This window comes from Chelmon rostratus, chromosome 19, assembly GCF_017976325.1.
Source record: "Chelmon rostratus isolate fCheRos1 chromosome 19, fCheRos1.pri, whole genome shotgun sequence".
NCBI classification, from domain to species: domain Eukaryota; kingdom Metazoa; phylum Chordata; class Actinopteri; order Chaetodontiformes; family Chaetodontidae; genus Chelmon; species Chelmon rostratus.
In genome coordinates this window covers 14,955,572-14,976,343 of record NC_055676.1, presented here as the reverse complement: position 1 = coordinate 14,976,343, position 20,772 = coordinate 14,955,572, and positions in this window count along the sequence as shown.

Here is a 20,772-nt window from a genome sequence, read left to right as displayed (position 1 = left end):
ATTGCATTTGCTGTTGCAAATTAATTGAACATAAACATAATTACTAGGAGGCAGGCAGTTTGAACACTGCGACAAAAACTGGTGCATTCGGACATTTTTGCCTGATAGAGTGGCTGAGCGATGAACAATGTTTCAGGTAATGCATGATTTTGTCATGTAGATATGGATGGCATGAGTTAAAGGATAAAGTATACTACCAGAAAATCCCGAATAAGACAGGATAAGTAGCAATTAAACTGTGGTGCCGTAGGTTTGAGAATTCTCAACTGCCCCGCAGATATCCATTTTGTCCAGAGCAATCATCTTAACTTGACTAATTAAAGTTCGATTTTCAGTCACACAATCCAAAACCACCACCCAGTAAAAAGTTGAGGTCAGCCCTAGGAATGCTCTGCCCAGGAGACAAGGGTCGTGCCCCATGTGAAGCCAGAAGTGAACATTTACTTATTCGCGAAGTTTACTTAATATATCTAACTAACCTACTTATTTTAGCCCAGACCATGATCTAGGAAAAGATGGCGAAGGTATTACACCTGGTATATAGTATGATTAGGGATGTGTTTTGTTTAGATATTAAATGCTTTGCTTCTTACATCTTATATTTCTCTTATGAAGCAGCAGTGAAATCGAATTAACTTGTAGTATACCATCAGTAAGATAAACAGTAAATGGTGGCAGCACCAAATCTTGATTGTATAAAAGGAAGAATTTGGGCAGAAAGATATTTGTTTTCAACATGTACATACACAGCTTAACAGACAAAACGATCTGGGAACGTTTGCAGACACCTTTATAAAACTGGATAGGATCAAAATTGTCTAGCTGAAGTGTTATGATGACAGTATTATGCAAATTTGCCACCAGTTGGAACAACAGTAAACCACAGTGAAAGCAGAGCAGCAGGGGAAGGTGGCAACAGTCGAACTTGTTCCGGACACAAATAAACAACCCCAGTATAAATTGACCTGTACGTTGGACAGTCTCTGCAAGTTTGAAGTGCTTTACGGGTAGCTGTTTTCAGGGTCTGGTGGCTCCCAGAGCGAGGAGCCGGGGTCAGTCTGCCTTTCATAACAGGCTCCTCTCATCCTCTTTAAAAGCAGTGCTCTCCCACCATGACGTACTGACAGTTTGGTAATGGAACAGAGAGTTCAGAGCAGCTTCTCTTGAGAAGAATCTAATATTTTCACTTTTTTGGACGTGCAGAGTCGCAAGCTGGAAGATACAGCAGTCCAAATGTGATTCACGCCGCCCGCAGATTTTAATTCAGACTTCACATGTGAAAGTTTAGAGAGATCAAAATGTGTTCAGTGCATGATGTTGTGAAATTTTACTTAGAATTAGAATGAAAAATGCACAATAACCACATGTTACTACGGTTAGAGACCACTGATGGAACACTTACTGTACCTATACCTTCAGACGGTGTTCACATAATGTTAATCAACTGAAAAGGAAGGGTGAGAGAGCATGCAAGACATTATGTTGTCAACATTTACCTTTTTTCTGCTCTCTCACCATAATTTAAATAAAAATATGAAGTAGTATAAAGTAGAATATGTAAGAATTTAATTTTCGTAGCTAAATGGCAAAATGATAAATTTACGTTATGTATTCCATTGTTTTCCAATCTGCCGCCTATGCTGTTAAGGTTTGGTCAGGTTTAGCAACAACAACTATTAGGTTAAGTAGACAGGACTTATCAGCCAGACAGTGTCATTTGGTTAAAGTGCTGCAGAACTTGTTCACATAACAAGGTCCTCATTTCCATCATTATTCATTTATCTAGAAAATCATTTTATGCATTTAAATAAAAGCCGCATGCTGTGTTTTTTTCTGGCGGTGACTGGCTCAATTTAAGCGCAGAAAATAGCACAAAAGGCTAATGAGCTTTTAGACTGGCTCCAAGATGGTGGGTGGTGGTCAGTGCAAAACACGGTCAGCCGTGACACGAAAGACACTGGATTGCCAGTGACGGAAAAAGTGTGCTTTGAACAGTGCACTGTTAGATAGAGCCTTTTTATATCTGTGCTCTTTGATATTCAGTCTTTACTACCATTCAGATATGACTATAGTCTGATTCCATTATGATAATAAAAATCAACAGCATGTATACAGCAAAACATAATGCGCACTGTGTGTTGCGTTTGTGAATAAGGTGTAATGTGATAATTATATTCCTCTGTTTCCAAAGGGTTTTGGGACAATACACCAAATTGGCATCCAGTGTATCACAATAGCATGAATTAGGCATGCTGCTTTCACTTGATTATTTCATCATTCTAAGGGCAGTCAGATAAAGTAGTAGAACATGGTTTTTGTCACAGTTACAGAAAATAAAGTTCAGCTTCATACACAGTGAAACACTTGTAAAGAGTGGAGACTGGAGCACGGGTCCCGATGGCAGGGGACAAATATACCACCCACCTCTCCAACCACTTCATTTGCAAACTACTGCCTGTTCCCTTTTTAACATTATCATGTCATGTCACTTTTTGTGCGTACAGTAAAGAGCATTTTCGCAGTCTTAGAATTACAGGAGACCAGGCTTTGTCAAACGAAAATAGATGTGGGAGCTCTGAAAATGCCAGATCTGTTCTAGGCTTAAGGGAAGAGAGTAATCAATTCAGTTGTGCCGGTTGCTTGGTAACTGAGGTCACGCTTGGACATTTTCATAGGTTATATATCTGTTCACAATGATGTCCCTGAGCAGTACACTAGCTAAGCTACTTCACCAGTTAAATCTGTCTATCCTTGTGCACACATCAACAAAAAGCATTTCAGTATTACTATCTCCCTACAGAGAATCAGAAGCTGCAAGTGGAACAGCTACGTGAGCTGCATGGCAGGCTCGTATTTTACCTTCAGGCACTGGCTGTCAACATCTCGACCACAGAATTACAAATGACAGAGCCGTTCCTAGAATCTCGACCGTTTCTGCACACCAGAAGATGGTGGCCAAACGATGCTGGGGAGCGCTGTGTGCTGGAAGTCATGAGTTGAAATGGATTTGGGATGTAATGTTTGATATTTCTATTTTCTTTCTGTCTGTCTTTCCTCCAATGTGCAATAGAAATCACTCATTCTTCCCACTATCAAATTAATATTTCCTCTGTGGCAGCTGTTGTGAATGATAGAGTTGTATTTGGTTCGTCTTTGCAAACCAGTGACATCGATTTTGCACTGAGACATTGTGAGATACACTGTGAGATATTGATACATGATGACAGTATATGCCAACAGCTACCTCTTGGAAGGCAGAATTATCCTCAAACACTCCTTCCAGCCTTTGTTGTTTTTTGTAAACACTTAACATACACTTTACACGTGAGCATTGTGCCTTTAAATAGAGTGTTAATATCGATTTCCTTTGGGAATGGCGCTCTAAATTTTACCTTGTGTCTCACGTAAACAGGTGACGGCCCGTTAGAGTGTATGAAACTCAGTGTTCTCCACATTGGGATGTAATTGGGTCGGTGAGGGGGAGAATGATAAGCCCAATTATATGTTTTCAGTTGTTATCCAAAGTTTTTCTTGAAGGGAAAAGGAACAAAAAAGTCACCACCACATGATAGGATGCTTAGCTGCATACAACCTGTCTTTGTATGTGTGTGTGTGTGTGTGTGTGTGTGTGTGTGTGTGTGTGTGTGTGTGTGTGTGTCTGCATCTGCAGTATAAAGTGTATAACGAACCAGCTATAAAATCCTTTGTCAGCTTGTCTCAGCTTATCCTGTTCACACTGTTTTCATGTAGTTTGCACTGCCAGAGTCTGGCCTCAGACTGTAGGTCGTAAAGAATCTTAATATATCATGGGGAGCTAACAGCTTCATAAGAGTTCCTGCACATTTTCAGCTGTGAGGCAATGGTTATCAGTCATAATACTGACTAGATTAACTTGCACTGTTGTAAATCTGCTCAAATTAACGTGAATTATCTTCTGATCATCAGCAGAGACTCTTAAAGGGAAATTGCACTGATTTTATACACCAATGTTTTGTTTACAGGTCTTTGAGAGTACTACTACATATGTGAAAAAAGTTGTGTAAACCTCCCCCTGGAGCTGCATGAGGTCAGATAAGCTTTTAATGAAAGGTGAATTCAAGAGGCAGTACAACGGCACGCAAAGTCAATTGAGAGATGTGATAACTGATTAGATGCAATAATGCATCCGAATAAGTTCGAAATGTTTCAGCTTGAAACAAAAACATGGGCTTTATTGCTCCAGGGCTTTATGAATCAACTTCATGAACCTACAGAGATCAGAGAATGAAGGATAGAGACGGAAGGAATCAGAGAGAACTGAAGTTCCTGGTGAGTTCTGAGGTCAGTCGGGGGCTGAGCTGAAACACAGGGACACTCCTTTTGACCTCATGTGGCCTTTCCTGTTTTTTTTTCCCTTTGTTCCATTTCCAGTTTGTCTCTGTCTCTGCTTGCTGTTGCCTGCTACAATAAATCCAAGTAAAACATGGCCCTGATTGCTTCACACAGCCTGCTGTACATTTCTCACAGCTGGAAACACCCATCCACATCTCCGAGGAGGTGGTATGACCTGACACAACCACATCCACCGCAGGTATCCAATTTAAAAGACCATCTTTGGTTTCATTGGGTGTTTGCTAGCCTACAGATAGCTTGCTCAGGAGCTGTTTTTTTTTTCCTCTCTGATACAAACCTGTCAGTCAGTACGATGATGCAGTTTATTAACTAAATTACTAAACCAGATGATTTCTGCTTTGTTGATCTGCAATCTGAATAATCGACATGAATTCAAGCAGTTTTCCCCAACTATGTAATATCCATTTTATTTAAATAGAAATTGATATAATTAGCTTGTTACATGACAATAAGCCCATGTCATGCAAACCTGGGCTGTGTGGTGTAATAGTGTAGTTACCCAAATGAGTCTCCACTGTGCACTTTGTGTTTTTTGCAAACAAATATATTATTAACACACTGGAAAAACAAACATGGACTGCACAAATGGGTTCTGTGGTCAAATCAGCATGAATGTCACAAAACCAAAATTTACTTCTCTTTCTGTCTGAACACACCTTTCAAAAGAAGTGGACACACAGCTGCTGTTCTGCAGTCCGTTCCTTGTCTCTGCTTTCACATCAGCCACGTATGTACACACGCCGTAGGAGTTGTAACTCTCAGAAATTTGTGCGGTCTGAATTCTCATTTCCAGAGACAGACTCTGGAGCGAGACCTGCAGCAAACTGTTGCTGTAGCTGCGCAATTATAACCAGTGAGAAATAAAGGTGAAATGTCGAGTGAATGAAAAAAAAAATGGTGGACAGGCGTAGGCAGCTGAGACGTGCACTTCTGCAGCAAGGTGAAGGTGAAAAGGCTGGCTATACAAAGAAGAGATGTCTGTGTTGTAAAAAATTCAACAAATACCATATTGCATTTATTAACACAATGGTACATAAACATTACCCAAAGACTGCACTGAGCTTCGCAGCCAGGCTTGATTGAGAAGAATGCAGCATACACAGTAACTGCTGACAGGACCTATGAGCCAATAACCACAAACAGCTCAAGGTCGTGTGGGTGAAGTCGCAAACCTTTGGGACACGCCACTTGATTAAATAAGGAGAAAGCCGTCCTTCTGGGCTGTCACAGCATCTGATAAGCTCCACTAATCAAATGCTTTAGATTACAGATGGTTGAGGTCGGGGTTAAGGCCGGGGTACACTTGAAACAACATAGCTCGCGCGCCGTGTCATCTGACCAAGGCAAAAGTGTCACGACGCGAGGTGAAAAATCTGCCATCACGCCTGCTTTCTCACCTCCTCGCACTGCGCCAGTGGCTGCATGAGGTGCTTGACGGATTGGTGGTTTTGGAAAGTTACAAAAATGCAGAAAGGTGTCAGGGGAGGAGGTTTCAGATGCTGTGCAACTACTGGACAAGCACTTTCTGTAAAGCACACTGGTCCTGTAGGCGCCTGCTCATCCTCATGGAGGCAGGATTTCTGTGTAGCCTCAGAAGAACCTCTGTCTGAGAAATTCACCTCAGGGTGTGAAAATCCCATGCCAGGCTCATCCCATATTAATTTCTTTTTTTAATGTTAATGTATTCCAGGGCATAGAAGCTTTGTACCTTTGCTTTTTGTGCTTGTAAGTATTGGTTTCACTTAATATTTCGTTATGAAAAAAACAACTCGCAGAAAAAATAAAAGCACAACCATTCGCTACAAAATTCTGTGTACTACCAGCTGTCATGTTGCACAGCTTCAGCATGATGGCACCATATGTAGAGAAAAATGGCAGCAGAGTGCAAAATGTATGTGCTTCATCATCTGTTCACAGTATCACTACATTATTAAAACATGAACAGGAAAATTGCCATATGTGCACAGCGTTTGGACTGAATTAATTTTTGTGGAGTTTTCTGGAAGTTTAAAGAAAATAAATGTGAGAATAAAACTTGTCAACAAGTGAAGTTGTTATCATTTCCAATAGGGTAACGTTACCCAGGCAAACTCCCTTGGAATACACTGGTTGAAAGGTGCTATAATTAAATTGGGTTCATTTACAAGGTGAATCACAGGTTTTGTGCTGCTGTAGTAAAGTAACACCTCTAACACTGCCTATGTTTTTCAAAGGATATTACCACAAGATTGCATTGTGACAGATTAAATATGTCTCACTCCTGCAGGGGGTAAAACATAATTTTTTTTTAATCGGATGCTAGTCACTGGGCCAACGTCATTCACGGCTATGGGCCTGAGGATCAAAATATTTTTCCTCGATTAATCATGCCTCAAAGCAAACTTTTACTAAAATGCATTCCATATTCTCTAGAATACATTTAAAACAAAGCTGTCACAATATGAATTATTGCATCATATCTGCCTGATTTCATATCAGTAGAAATATTCAACTACTATGCATGGAAGTTGGGAACCTCATGCTCAACCCAGCTCATTAACACAAAGCACCACAGGCAGCAGTGAGTCAGAGGATAAATCGGTTCTGAAAGAAGACACACACACTGAATAACTATTGTGAAAAAGTTAGTTTTACTGGGGTAAATGTTCAGTTTTTAGGCAATGGCATTTGACATAGAGAAATATGGATTTAGCTGTCATATGTTTTTGAGGGGATGCTTTGAAGCTGAATTTGGGATTACTGTTTGTGGTCATCTAAAGCAAACATTGCAAAATGTGTTCTCTTAAAACTAATATAGCTTGTTCATTATTGTGTCCATCTCTAAGGTAAAGTGAGGAGAAATAACATCACACAGGTGACACTAGATTTTCTTGTTAATTTTGCTTTGCTTTGATTATGAACATTTAGATTAACAGTTTGATTTATTTGCCATAGTGTTGTTTTGCTAGAGTTCGCGTTTCCTTGAATCTCTGCAACGGAGGTGGTGAGTGCAACGATGGCACAACCCACAGATTTGCCATGGTCACATTTATGGGAAACACGCCACTTTGAAATATAACAGAATTTTCCCTTAATGCCTTGTTAATGAAACAATAGTTTTCCAAATCACCCCAAGACACACATTAAATTAAGTGAAATTAAATATTCAAAGTCTAACTTTGTGTTGCAAAAATGTGTTGACTGCAGCTGAAGGCGCCTCCGCATTGCCATCACTCAGCTAAGGCATTAGATTAATGCTGATTGGAATAAAAATAGTAAGAAGTAGGTCCACTTTCCAGCTTCTTTGCTTGATCTAGCTTGCTCGGACTTAAAGCCATGTGCTAAAGGCTGGAGCATTGTTATGTCACATTACTTGGGACCCATTTCAAAAATCAGTATACGCATCAGCAGCAGGAAAGCCTGCCAATCAGCCATTCTCTAAGCTCAAAATTATGTATTAATTGTCATGATTTACCCCCAAGGAGCAAATCAGCCTATAATCATGTGCAGCCAGTTGTTGCAACGTGAGATGGTGCCCCCTGCTTATTCATTTTTCTCGTAATCGTTTCCTGTAATTTTTGTGTTTGCGTCAGAGACACTGGTGATGACACACTGAGCACTTCACAACAACATGAATGGAAGCTGCCTGAAAGCCGCAGATGGACAGCGCATGTGCCTCGTGCAGCTGCAGAAGCAATGTGTTGCACATGGCCGTGCCAAAGCAGTGTGGATTTCTTCTCCTCCACCAAAGTCATGCTGCAATCTGTGAACGATAGACTAGAGCTGTGAAAACCATGTTACTGTGAGCTCAGTGATAGAAGTCAACCTCTTCCGTCGTGCATCTCACTGGTCCACCACCTACATTTTGTTCCTGCAATTTGCTCTTTCGCTCTCTTCTTCCTCGCCGTCTTCACGCATGGAGATATTGTGACAAATGTCTGGATCACATTGCCAGGAGCTAATTGCATCATGCCGTCGCAGGCATGGAGGCTGCTAAATTGTGATTTTTAAAAAAACCCAAATGTTCTCAGCCCTGCGACTGCACCAGTAAGTCTGAAAACACAAACAGTTGTTAACAGTGAAAGTTCTGCCATCTCTGCTGTCTCCACATCGTGGCCTAGTTGTGAACAGGAAAGTGCGGGTCTCATGAACAGAGCCCCAGTATTATTCCAGGCTGCTGATTTGAAGCTGTCACAGGTTGTCAGTTAGAGACAACCTAAATGTTGTCCCTGTCGTATGAATGACAGGAAAAGAATTATTATGTGAAACTATCATGCGTGACTAACTGTGCTATGTCTTTCTGTCATACCGTCCAGCATCTTAGAAACATCTGTGGAACACTCGTCAACCTTCTCCGCCTTCTGCGCCACAGCAAGAGACCTTCAAAGCCTTCCACAGTGCTCGTAAGGAGCGGAAACTGCCTTGGGAAGTTGAAAACAAGGATCAGGGTGAGTTCTTCTCAATCAGAGTGACTTCCACTTCACCTTTTCGCTGTGTGTTCCAGTCGCTTGCTGTGCTCTGCACAATCTGTGAGAAAAGTCACTCGACCCTGAGCAAAAACAAAAGCAGCAGAAACTTTAGAGACATTACAGCACGCAGGAAGTACATCCTCGATAGAATTCATGGCCAACAACTTATCCAGCACAAAGAAGAAGTGTAAACATTGTCCTGAGTGCATTGCACAAATCAAATGTCAAAGTTTAACAAATATGTAATGCATGTCTATAAAAAAGTACTTTCTGGCAAGGCTTTTTGCACAATGCTGGGGATGTCTACTTTCTTCTCCATGTGAGAAGGAAGATCAGCTGCAATGTGCAAAACAGTTGCTGATATGAAAAAAAAAGGATATTAAACTGGTGATGTTTTGATGTTTTTTTTAGCTGCTTACTGTTATGTTAGTTATAAGATAAGATAAGATAAAACTTTATTTATCCCCAGTAGGGGAAATGTGGGCATTGCAGCAGCATGTGAAAGTAGTGGGAAGAAAAAAATAGCAGCAGAGGTAGAGAACATTCGAAAAAAAAACAAAATACAAAATAAAAAGACTTTATATATATATATATATATATATATATGTACACATTACACAAGCAAATTGAATTTGACTATATAAAACATAAATAAAATATGTAGAAAAAAATATAAAAAAATATGTAATGTAATGTAAGTGTGTATTGCCCCAGTAGCTGTGGAAAAAAAAGAAAAAAAATGTAAGATGCCTTCAGATTAAAATTAACAATAAATAGTGTTACTACATTTGCTATTATCTAGCTAAGCATCACACACCACATCAGCTGTCCTGATAAAGGACAGGACATAACATTACAAATAAAAAAACAGTCTTTTTCAATTTATATATATATATATATATATATATATATATATATATATATATATATATATATATATATATATATATATATATATATATATATATGAACAAGCTCACACAATGTTGTTTACAAGACCACTTAAAAAATCAGACAAGTGCCTGGTCAGATGCAATCATTTTATTAGTGTTCATGTAAACACTTCAGTTACATTGTGTAAAACAAAAAAGAATCCAGGAAAAAGAAAACAACGTATGCATCACGCATTATGTAACTATTGCAGCCTGTCCTCTGAGCTGGATGGTGCTAGCCTATCAGTCTATCAATAGCCTTTGTGAAATTCATATTTTGTGTGAGTGTGCAACATCTGCACTCTTTATAATGTCTGCGTTCTAGAGTCTATTATCGCTTTTAAAAATCTCAGCACACTCCAATTCATATTCTTTTTATGTAATATGGCAAATATATTTGAACTTGAACTCGATAATAAAGGCTGCTGTCACAGTTCTCCTGCCAAACTATTTCATCCAGGCATATTATTAAAAATATTTACAGTGGGTGCTTGGCCCTGGTGCTTATTTACGGAAATAAATTCCAGAGTGCTCTAAATGCTGTCAGCGCTGCTGAGCTGTGCAGGTATTTCACGCTAACCATGTGGGCCACAAAGCCTATGGGAGGGAATGTTTGGTGTGTGCGCTGTTATGTATCCATAAAACTGTAGGTGGCGGAGGGGGGCGTTTGTGTGTTTTGCAGCAGGGCACAGCATGGCCATATTCTGTTAATGGCACTGACTGTTACTGTGGGAGTCCGCAGCAGAATCTTAAAATTACCAGAGCTGCTGAAGGTGCCATAGGAGCCAAACCCACCAGTTTTATAGTTTTCTCTGGAGACACTAAACTTTTTATCCCCAGGGATCATAAAGTAAGCTCCCAAACCAAATACTGTGGAGTGTCCTCGCCCCACATTAAACAAACTGCATTATTTTACACAGAAGGTGTGGATTCCAGACCTTGCCAAAGACTGGGACGAATCTCCTGTCGGGAAACACCTGTTCACATTTTCCTGGGTTTCTCTGAAGAATTTATTAAATTATGTGCTGCCTTCCAGTCAGTGTGAGACCAGGGTTGAGTACAACTTATACTTTCCCGCGGTCCTCCCTGTCAATCTTAATGGTTATTGTACAAATTTGACACCCCGGGGGCCGTAGCCGGGTTCTGCCGTACAAGATTTCCCCACAGCTAGGCAAGACTGCCAAACAAACCTCATCAGGTATCCTCAGAAGCATATAAAAACATCTCCCAGGGGTTCTAAAGGAAGGTGTCATGACACTTTTATCACATGTATTTTGTGCTTTATATATGGAGGAAAGGAAACTCTGGAGGAAATAACAGTCTTTTTGATGTTTCAAGTACCTTGTATCATGGCAGAGTGGAGAAAAAGGGGAAAAGAATGGAAAGTATTGGAAAACAGCGTGTGACCTGTAAATACAGTGACCGGGTAGTTAGACTATTCTGTATATTAAAGACCCTGTTTGTGAGCATCCTCCTTTTGAGGAAAGAGTCATTATTTGCCCCTTCATACAAGATGCCTTTTCCACACATATATCCACTATTGCTGCGTTTCAGTATTTCAGTAGCAGTCGTTCCACTTCCCCACAGCTCTTGGTATTACGGAACATCACATGTCACACGGATGCCACTTAGACACGGGGGGAGGGCTGGGGGATTTAAATGGGATGCTCTTGCCCTTGTTGTCACGATTGATCGTCAGCCAGTTGTGTGTGCAGAGCTTTTTTGTTCCTTGCAGGTACTTCACAATAACTACCAGTGGTGTTCAATGAGGAGCTCAGTCTCTTCCCCTGACCCTTAAATACCACAATAACATGAGCAATCACTATTGCGTGACCCACTAGCAGAACTATATTCATAATTCAGTAACATGGGTAGTTCTAAATGCAAATAATTGGAAATTGTAATGTTGTAGTCTTAAATACTGTAACTCAGCCACTCGATGCCACAGTGGAAATGACAAGAAACTGCAATGCAGTGTGGGTGATATGCACCTCTGGAGTGACCGTCGTTGATGACTCGCTCCTTCAGCCCTCCGAGAGTCGATCGCACCAAGTTCACTTTAGTTTTTCAGACAAATGGAATGACACTTATGATGGAGGCGGAGATTCCCTCGAGGGCAAGTGCCGAGGGGAAGTCAACGAGGGCATGTTGAACGACTAATGAAACGCAGCCTGTGTCTTTCATGGAGCAGGATCACATCTCCTGTTACACCCACTTTAATTTATCACCGAATGATATGAATGAGAGGGATTCTAGGTCGATCCATGTGTGAGTTTTTACATGTATTCATTATTCTTCCATGGTGATTTCTACACTCACGTCTTGTCCTCACCTGCTAATTAGGTTGAACTGATTTCAATTAGGTAAGAGGGCAGAGAACCTGTCCACTAACAATGCAAAGCACTGTGATTAAAGACACTGAAGTGAGCCAAGACACATTTTTTAACAAGTGGACTGAAAAAAAGCGTTCTAACCTCAGCAAGGGTTGCACCAACTGTACATTCACAGAAGAATTGTTAACTATATGATGTAAGGACATGATCGCGATTCTTTCTCCTACGTAATCACAGCACACATCCATGGCAGACATTAGTTGGTATCCAGCCATGCTACCTAGGCAAGTGTAATATCCCAGCGGGCCTCTGTATTTCTCATCATCACCTCTGTCCTTACTGAAGCACTCATTACAATTTGATGCAGTGCCCCCAGCTGTTACTTGTGCATACCATTTAGATCAATAAAAATCTCACGCTTTAAGCGAATGATGTAGCATGAGCACCTGCCAAAAATGAAAGGCCCTGTCAGCACCGTGCATATCTGTTTATCTGATTTGTTTTCTTTCGCCTTGCCCTTTTTTCTGTCTTATATATCTTCTCATGTACTAAATTCTAAAGTGTCTTCGAGGCCGTGGCATGAAAACAGAGTGGGCATCCAAGAAGCCATTTGTTTAACCTCTGCCACATTTGATCTCTGTAGTATATATAAAATGGATCCAATGGTAAGCAAACAACTAAAAGCTCTACCTTTAATCCATTCATGTTTCTTGAGTGGATGAGACTCTAAAAGGTTTTGTAAGGTACCTCATAATTCTTCATGTATAACTGAAAATATGTGCCTAACACCACCTGAAAAGAGTGCACTCACCATCACTTAGTGAAGGGAAAATGTGGTGATTGCCTGTGATATGTAGCAAATTGTCTCCAGGTCTGGTGGTGCTTGTTTTACTGGGACATGCAAACATCCGCGTCCTGCAACCATAGTGACTTTATTCCACTTAGTTTTAGCAATCCCCAGCTCCTACTACCCACATGTCAAAGTGTCCTTGGGCAAGACGCTGAACCCCAAATTGCTCCCGACTGGTCAGGCCAGCACCTTGTGCGGCATGTGTGTGAATGGGCGAACAAGAGGCGAATGTGAATGTAAAGCGCTATGGATGAAAGCAAAATATAAATGCAGCCATTACACCATTCACAGGAGAAGCAATCGCAAAACTGCAACATATCACAAAGAGCTCAAAAACTTTGCACTTTATGCACTTTAAGCAGTTTAGAAATTTAAACCCAAGCCATTTGGTTTGAGTTTTCGAGCTTTTGTAATAGATTTCTTGGTTTGCCTTTAATGTTTATCGCACAAATGTTTCAGGGGTTGTCGTTCCAAGCGGCTTTGCTGCATCACAAGTGTCAGTCTGAAAGTGACGTGTGTTATGAGAGAGCTACACGCATTCACAGTACCACCACCTAAATCAGGCATGTCAAACTGATTCCACAAAGGGCCGTGTGGCTGCAGGTTTTCTTTCCAACCAAGGATGAGCACACCAGGCCAACCAATCAAAATCAAGGGATCACTTTGTTATCAGCTGAAGACTGAGATCAGCTGATTAATTGATTCCAGCCTGGTGTGCTCCTCCTTAGTTGGAACGAAAACCTGCAGCCACACGGCCCTTTATGGAATCAGTTTGACATGCCTGACCTAAATGTTGAAACAAAAAACGATTTCCCCCTGTGATCATCTCTAAATTGAGGGCAGGTGACTTTCTGGCAAGTTAATTAAGCAAATACTGGGAGCTGGTTAGCTAATGTAAATAAGTGACATAAAAATATCCATCCCACAGTAGCTGTGTCTAGAGGCTTGCTGTTTACATGGATGAAGATGACCCATCAACATAACCTTTACTACCTGCAGCGGTAACTAGCTGTTAGCAAACAACACAGTGACGCTAACACACTGACCGCAGGACTCGGATAAATTCATTTAAAACCCAGTGCTGCTGTAAATTGAATTGTGTAGCAATGCTTTTGTTTCTGCAAGGCAGGCCTTAGTGGAGGCAGTGCTTTTTGTAGCTGAATGTGAGTTGCCTTTCATTTACCTTTTTTTTATTATAAACAAGACAACTTGCTTCAAAATGCATCCACTCCATTTCCTTAAGAATGACATTTGTCCTCCACAGTTCATGATCCTACTCTAACCTGAGTGTGCATAGAATGCATGCACGTATTTTCGGTTGTGAAGTCTGATTTCGTGTATTTGTTTTCAGCATGAATTCTATAAGTCTCTATTAAAGTATGCCATGCAGCACAAGCATGTACCCTGGGCAAAACAGGTCACTTCTGTAAGAGGCTGGAGCACAAATGACTCTTGAATGCATGTGTCTTTCAAAAAGCATGCACTGTTGCCAATGCGATCTTGGAGCACAGGAAATGTAGACAAGGAAGCACGTTAATTTTTAATTATTGGGATTCTGGCCTGATGTGACACTGGCAGATTAACCAGCTATCCAAATTTGATGCTACATCCCAACAGAAGACATTGCAATTCTTTGGCACAGATGAAGCAATTCATTTAAGTCTTAGATAATTAAAGTGTTTTATCTTTGTGACATTTATAATGTCCATCTCCTTCTTGGGAAAGGGCAGGAGGACTGATTAGTTTCCATTAAATTTATAGCTTGAAATCCTCAAAGATAGAGTAGGCATGAAAGATTGAATTAAAAAAATATATCATCAGCAAAAAGGAAAACGCTCTTCCTATATTTCCTGAGTAAAGTCTGACTTGGTAAATCATCTGCGCATTTGCATCTGCAAAGATGGAAAGTATGAATGTATCAACTGTCTACGTTCCAAAGCTTATGGCAAAAAATGTAAGCGGTTGTGCAGAGGCACAGGGCATTAGTATAGAATCTAATTATTGTAAAAAAAAAAAAAAAAAAAAAAAAAAGCCCCACTATTTTCTCTATGGTAAAGAGAATGCACTACTACAAGATACCTGAGTGTGTTCATACTCTGACTTCCAAGACTTTACTTTAGTCAGCTGAAGAACAGAGCCTTTTTAATGAAATACCAAATCCATGTTGTCCTTTTAAGATTTGTTTTACAGATATGACAACGTGTTAGTAAATGCAGTGGTGTTGGACACTTGGACGGCTGGGGCCGCCAGCACTTAAACACACAATCCCGCAGAGACACATAACAGCCAGTTGTGCCTCTTCTTCCAGTCTGAACAATTTAACAAGTACATGGGGAATACAGATGTAGGTTTTTGTATGACATCCTCTGCTGAGAGCTAATGGCAGTGTTCTTCTGCTAGTGCAGCAGCAGCAGTGTAACTCCACAACACACACAACACCCCATGGGTCGCAGCCGCAGTCACACGAGTGCTGCCTCGGCATGCCTCTTGCACAGTAAACATTTGAAGAATGTCAGTGAGTATGATCTGGTGACCACTATTTGGAAGAAATCTCACATTTTGCACTCATAAATTGCATGTGTCATAAATGTTAGATTTTGCGTTCTCTTTGTGTCTTCGGGTCTGTCCTCTGGGTGCTCTGGTTTCCTCCCACGGTAAAAATGCATCTTACGTTATTTGGAAACGCTAAATTGCAAACAGGAGTGGAGGTCAGTGTTTGTTTGTCTCTGGGTGTTAGCCCTGTAATAGAGAGGAAACATTTCCAGACGGGCTGCACGGTGGCTCGGTGGTTAGCAGCGTCGCCTCACAGCTAGAAGATCCCCGGTTCAATCCTGCCTGGGGTCTTTTTGTGTGGAGTTTGCATGTTCTCCCTGTGCAGCGTGGGTTCTCACCGGGTTCTCCGGCTTCCTCCCACAGTCCAAAAAACATGCTTAGGTTAATTGATAACTCTAAATTGTCCATAGGTGTGAATGAGCGTGTGGTTGTTTGTCTGTATATGTAGCCCTGTGGTAGGCTGGCGACCTGCCCAGGGTGTCCCCTGCCTTCGCCCGAGAGACGGCTGGGATAGCTGGGATAGGCTCCAGCCCCCCCCCCCGTGACCCTGCAAAGGATTCAGCGGTGTATAGATAATGGATGGATGGACATTTCCAGACTACCTTTTTGTCTTGTACATGCTGTATAGGCCCAGTCCCCCACGATGCTGCATAGTGTAGGATAAGCCATTTGGAAAATGAAGCAGTATTAGAAAATTGCTGAATGTTGATGCAGTATGATCAGATACACAAGCCTTTGTTCAACAAACCAAAGATAAAAAAAACAAAAACAAAAACTATTATCTCACTTTCCAAAGAGTGATAGAGGCAGAGACAGATAAATGCAATATTTCCTCTGAATACAACAAAGCTGTTTTTTTCTTCACTGTTTTGTCATTTATTGCATTTATTTATCAGCCCATGTCTTGGTCTTAACGGGCAATTACTTACACATACTTTAAGATCCCATGTGTAGTGTTTCTACATCTGCTGCAGAAAGGGAGGATCTTGTTGTAATAGCTAATTGAACAGCATCAAGTTTCAGAAGCTTTACTTGTTTCCTCACTAGAATCAGCCACAGTCTGCTAAGTATTCTTGCCAGTACAAAAGCATGAATATCCTCCATCCTGCTCTATTGTCACATCTGCAGCTGGGGAGAGTCACCGGCCTTGTTGGACGAAGCCCCAGATTTGTCAAAGACCAGCCTACGTATGTGATCGCTTCTTCTGTTGCCCAGAAACTGACCTTGTCTCGTTGAGCGTGCCGCACCAGACGCTGTGGTTTGAGGTAGAACCAGCCCTTCCGACAGTCAATGAAGAGTGTAGACTTTGACTTTCCATATGTTTTGGCTAAGAGAGAGTTGATGAAAAAAAAGTTGGTGCATCCTATTTATCCATTTATATTTTACCTATTTAGCTCTCTTGTTGCAGCTGTTTATAACCCGTGTTTAATATTCTTTGTCCCATTTCAGATTTCATATTTATCCTATTCATTATTAATTTAATCTTTATTTAATCAGGCAGTCTCATTGTACCGTGGTCGACAAGGGTAAACATGCTGCAGCGGCCCAAAACATTTCCATTATGAGAAACGTGCTGCAGCTTCAGACACAATGCCAATTCAAAAACACATACAAAAATCCAACACTAATACATCAGCGGCAATGCGCTGCGAATGAAAAACATGCTGCAGAGAGCCAAAACAAATACATTAACAGCAAACATGCTGCAAGTACAGAAAGAAAAACAAGTCTAAAACACACAAACTCTGAAAGCATGCAACAGAAAAACGCTTCATATCCAGTCTATGAGATTGTGGTGTGTTTGCTGGTGTTGTGTTTGTTTTGGATTTTTGTACGTGTTTTTTTAATTGGGCATCACTTCTGAAGCTGCTCTGAAGCTCGCAGCACATTTCATTAGCACATTATTGAGATTAAGATCTATTTTCCAAGAGAGGCCTGAGAACAAGAAGCACAAGAACACAATCTGCAAACAGAAACAACACAGTTACACAATAAACAAGGAAGTAATAAATACAGTTACAAGAATCATAAAAAAACATCTTTGTCCCCGAGGTGGATGTAGGACTCAAGGGGATGCAGGTTTCTACCTCAAACCAGTTCTGCCCACATTAGGGTATACAAAAGGGTTAGGGTTAGGGTCAGCACTATTTAAAATTGTAATGGCAGGAATGGCAGGAGAGGTGGAGAATATCTTGTACTTGGTCTTTTCTACATTTAAAACCAGTCTGTGATTAAGAACGGATCACTGAAAAGCCTCAAAGGCAGACTGAGAAGGAGTCAGGGGCTCCATTGTGGTGGAGTCTGGGATGTATAGAATAGCATCATCAGCAAAAAAATGGACACTGAAGTATTGATTAGGAAAAATTAGATTTATGTATAATGGAAACTGTAATGGACCAAGGATAGGGCCCTGTGGAAACCCATATCTGATGGTAAGAGGGCTTAGCTGTTCCATTCATATCTAGACCTATAGGCTGTAGTTTGTGGAGTATTGTATGATTGACGGTATCACATGCTTTTGGGAGGTCAATAAAGAGGGCAGCACAAAATTGTTTTTTTATCCAGGGATTGAAACTGCAGCTGTTGTTGTGCTGTGACCCCAGCGAAAACCGGATTACTGTGGCTGTAGCATGTTTAGTGAGTCAATAAAGGTTTGTAGTGTAAATTGACACATGCTTCTAGGACTTAGTTGTTGTGTATTTAATGTACACAATCAGACTCCTGTTTTCCATTTATCATGGCAGCCAGTATCATTATTTTAATTATAAATAATCGGTGACTGAAAAAAGACTCTGATCTGATTTTCTGCATTGGAGTTTACAAGGCATTACTTCATTACAAGGCGTGGTTGCTTGAATGAAATTAAAATTAGCATCATAGCAGCATATTGTATCTCAATACGTTCACTTACTGTACCCCCACCCCACCCCACCCCACCCCTTTTTTTTTTTTTAATATTTCCACATAGTAGTTCCAAATTAAATAAACAAAGAACCAGTTTGAGCTACTACTTATTTAATTTGATGCTCATAAGATGGCAGTGAGGGAACGTGTCCTAGTGTCCACAAGACAACATCAAAACTTCATTTGCAAATCAAGAGCAACATATTAGCTTCAATGAAATTAGAATAACAAATTGAGCAATCTGACACTGACAAGTGCTGAATTCAGCAACACAGACCACTGAAATGTGGCGTTCGTTATTAAATAACAGCTCTCTGCAGAAAATGTACTGCCATGAAGGTTATCTCAATGCTGATCCACCTTAACAGGGGAGTGGAATATAGACTGAACAAATCCAGATATAATTGCCACAGCATCTATGCATCATGTCAATATTTCACTAACTAGTTGCTGGAAATGCTTTTTTGAGCAGTGTTTTTATTTGCATAGCATGTGTATTATGGATAAGGCTGGCTCTTGCAAATATCTTATGGCTCAATGCAAATGTGTATTCTGCATGAAAATACATTCTGGTTTGTATAATGGCTACGAAGTCTTTTCTGTTTTGCCAGAATGCATTACTTGTGAATACAGACACAGTTTACTTTGTGGAGAGGGATAGATGGACTACAGGAGATGCAAAAAAGTTAAAGTTTAGAGTCCATGTTTCTGTGACAGATAGTGAAAGCAATCCAAAGACATGTTTGGTCCACTTTTGCCAGGATTAAGGGTCTGAATTAAACATACAAGCATTCCAGCTGAGAAAAGCACCTGGTAAGCTTCGAGGAAAACATCTCATAAGCCTGTGTGCTGCTGGGATAAACAGGTACAAGCCATTCAGAGACACGCTCCAAACACGGCATCAGAGGCACATCGGAAATAGACCAGTCCAGCTGAGCAGGAGAGGATTCTGCCACGAAGCCAAGTACTCTGGAGAGAATATGGGGGGTTATGAATAGCCTGGAAACTTCCCTAATCTCCCCGTCAGAATTCCAAGCCAAGCTTGTGAGAAGGAGGCATAGTGCTCATTCCTGAGGGGGATGTGCACTGTGATCCCCCAGCTATTGTTTGGAGCAGACATCGGTTCCTTATCTGACAAGAAACAAATATAGACTATAAAGCTGATAGAGTGTGTTGGAGCACATTGAAATTTTGCAAGTTCATTTTAGCATTATGTCATCACACACTGTCATGGTGTGTTGGCATAAGAGGCTGTTAAATTGTTAACACAGCTACAAAGAAATGCAGTAAGACGCTAGTACAATTTTTAAAAGCAAAACATCATCAAACTACAACATTTTTAAGTTACTTTGTTATTACATTTAAATTCTGGGGGTCTAATTTAGGTCACTTCTCTAATTCCAACAAAGGGCATTTTCAGATTTCTGTGCTGTTCTTTAGCCTGTCTAATGGCCCTGAATATAACTCCACCTGATTTTTTAACTGAGCTGGTGGATCTGATGGGCCTCTCAAAGGAAACAAGATCCGCTGATTGTCTGAATCACATATGATAATCCGACCCTGAGCGTGAAATGTGCTCTTCTCTGATTCAAGGTTCACTAGGTTAAGTCAGTGCTATTGTTATGAGTGCTGACATTCAATGCTTGGCTTCACTGATGGCTTACCTTTTTTTTTTAATGACAAAGGTCGCCTCTATATATAACTGTCTGCATGAAAGGCACAAAATTCAGTGTGCTTGAGGGCTTTATTGAGAGACATACATGCGTTGTCTGTTTTTCATCTATAAAAAGAGCATTTGCAAATTCCATTTAGTCAAAAGTACATTTTTTTTAATCATGTAAATATTTTAAATTTCTCACCTACAATGTAATTTAGTCCAAATGCAATTCTTGGCCAATACTATTTTGAATGTAATATAAAACATAGGGCTGAGTATCACAAATTGACTCCCCTCATTTCATACACAGCACCTCTTTATCATGTTGTAAACTTATTGTGTTTTGATTAATTTCAAATTGCTTGCTTTGCTTCAGTAGAGTGTGAAATGCACTTTCCCTTTTGTAGTTTTTCAATTTCTATCATTGTGAGCAGGGGGGAAGAGTATGGGGCAGGCAAGGCGAATGAACACATGGATGTCTGGTGTAATTAAGAAACTGAAGTATTAGAACAGGCAGTGCCTTCACCAGCTATAATTCATCAAACATGGTCTTAATTAAATTGTTTACACAGATGTCTGCAAGCTGGTTCCTGCAACAGTCATTCCATTATAACAACGCAATATTATTACTGGACACACATAAGAAAAGTTTTGCGTGGCTGTTCACTGCGCTCTATAGGGCGGCGTAAAATAGAGGAATTGA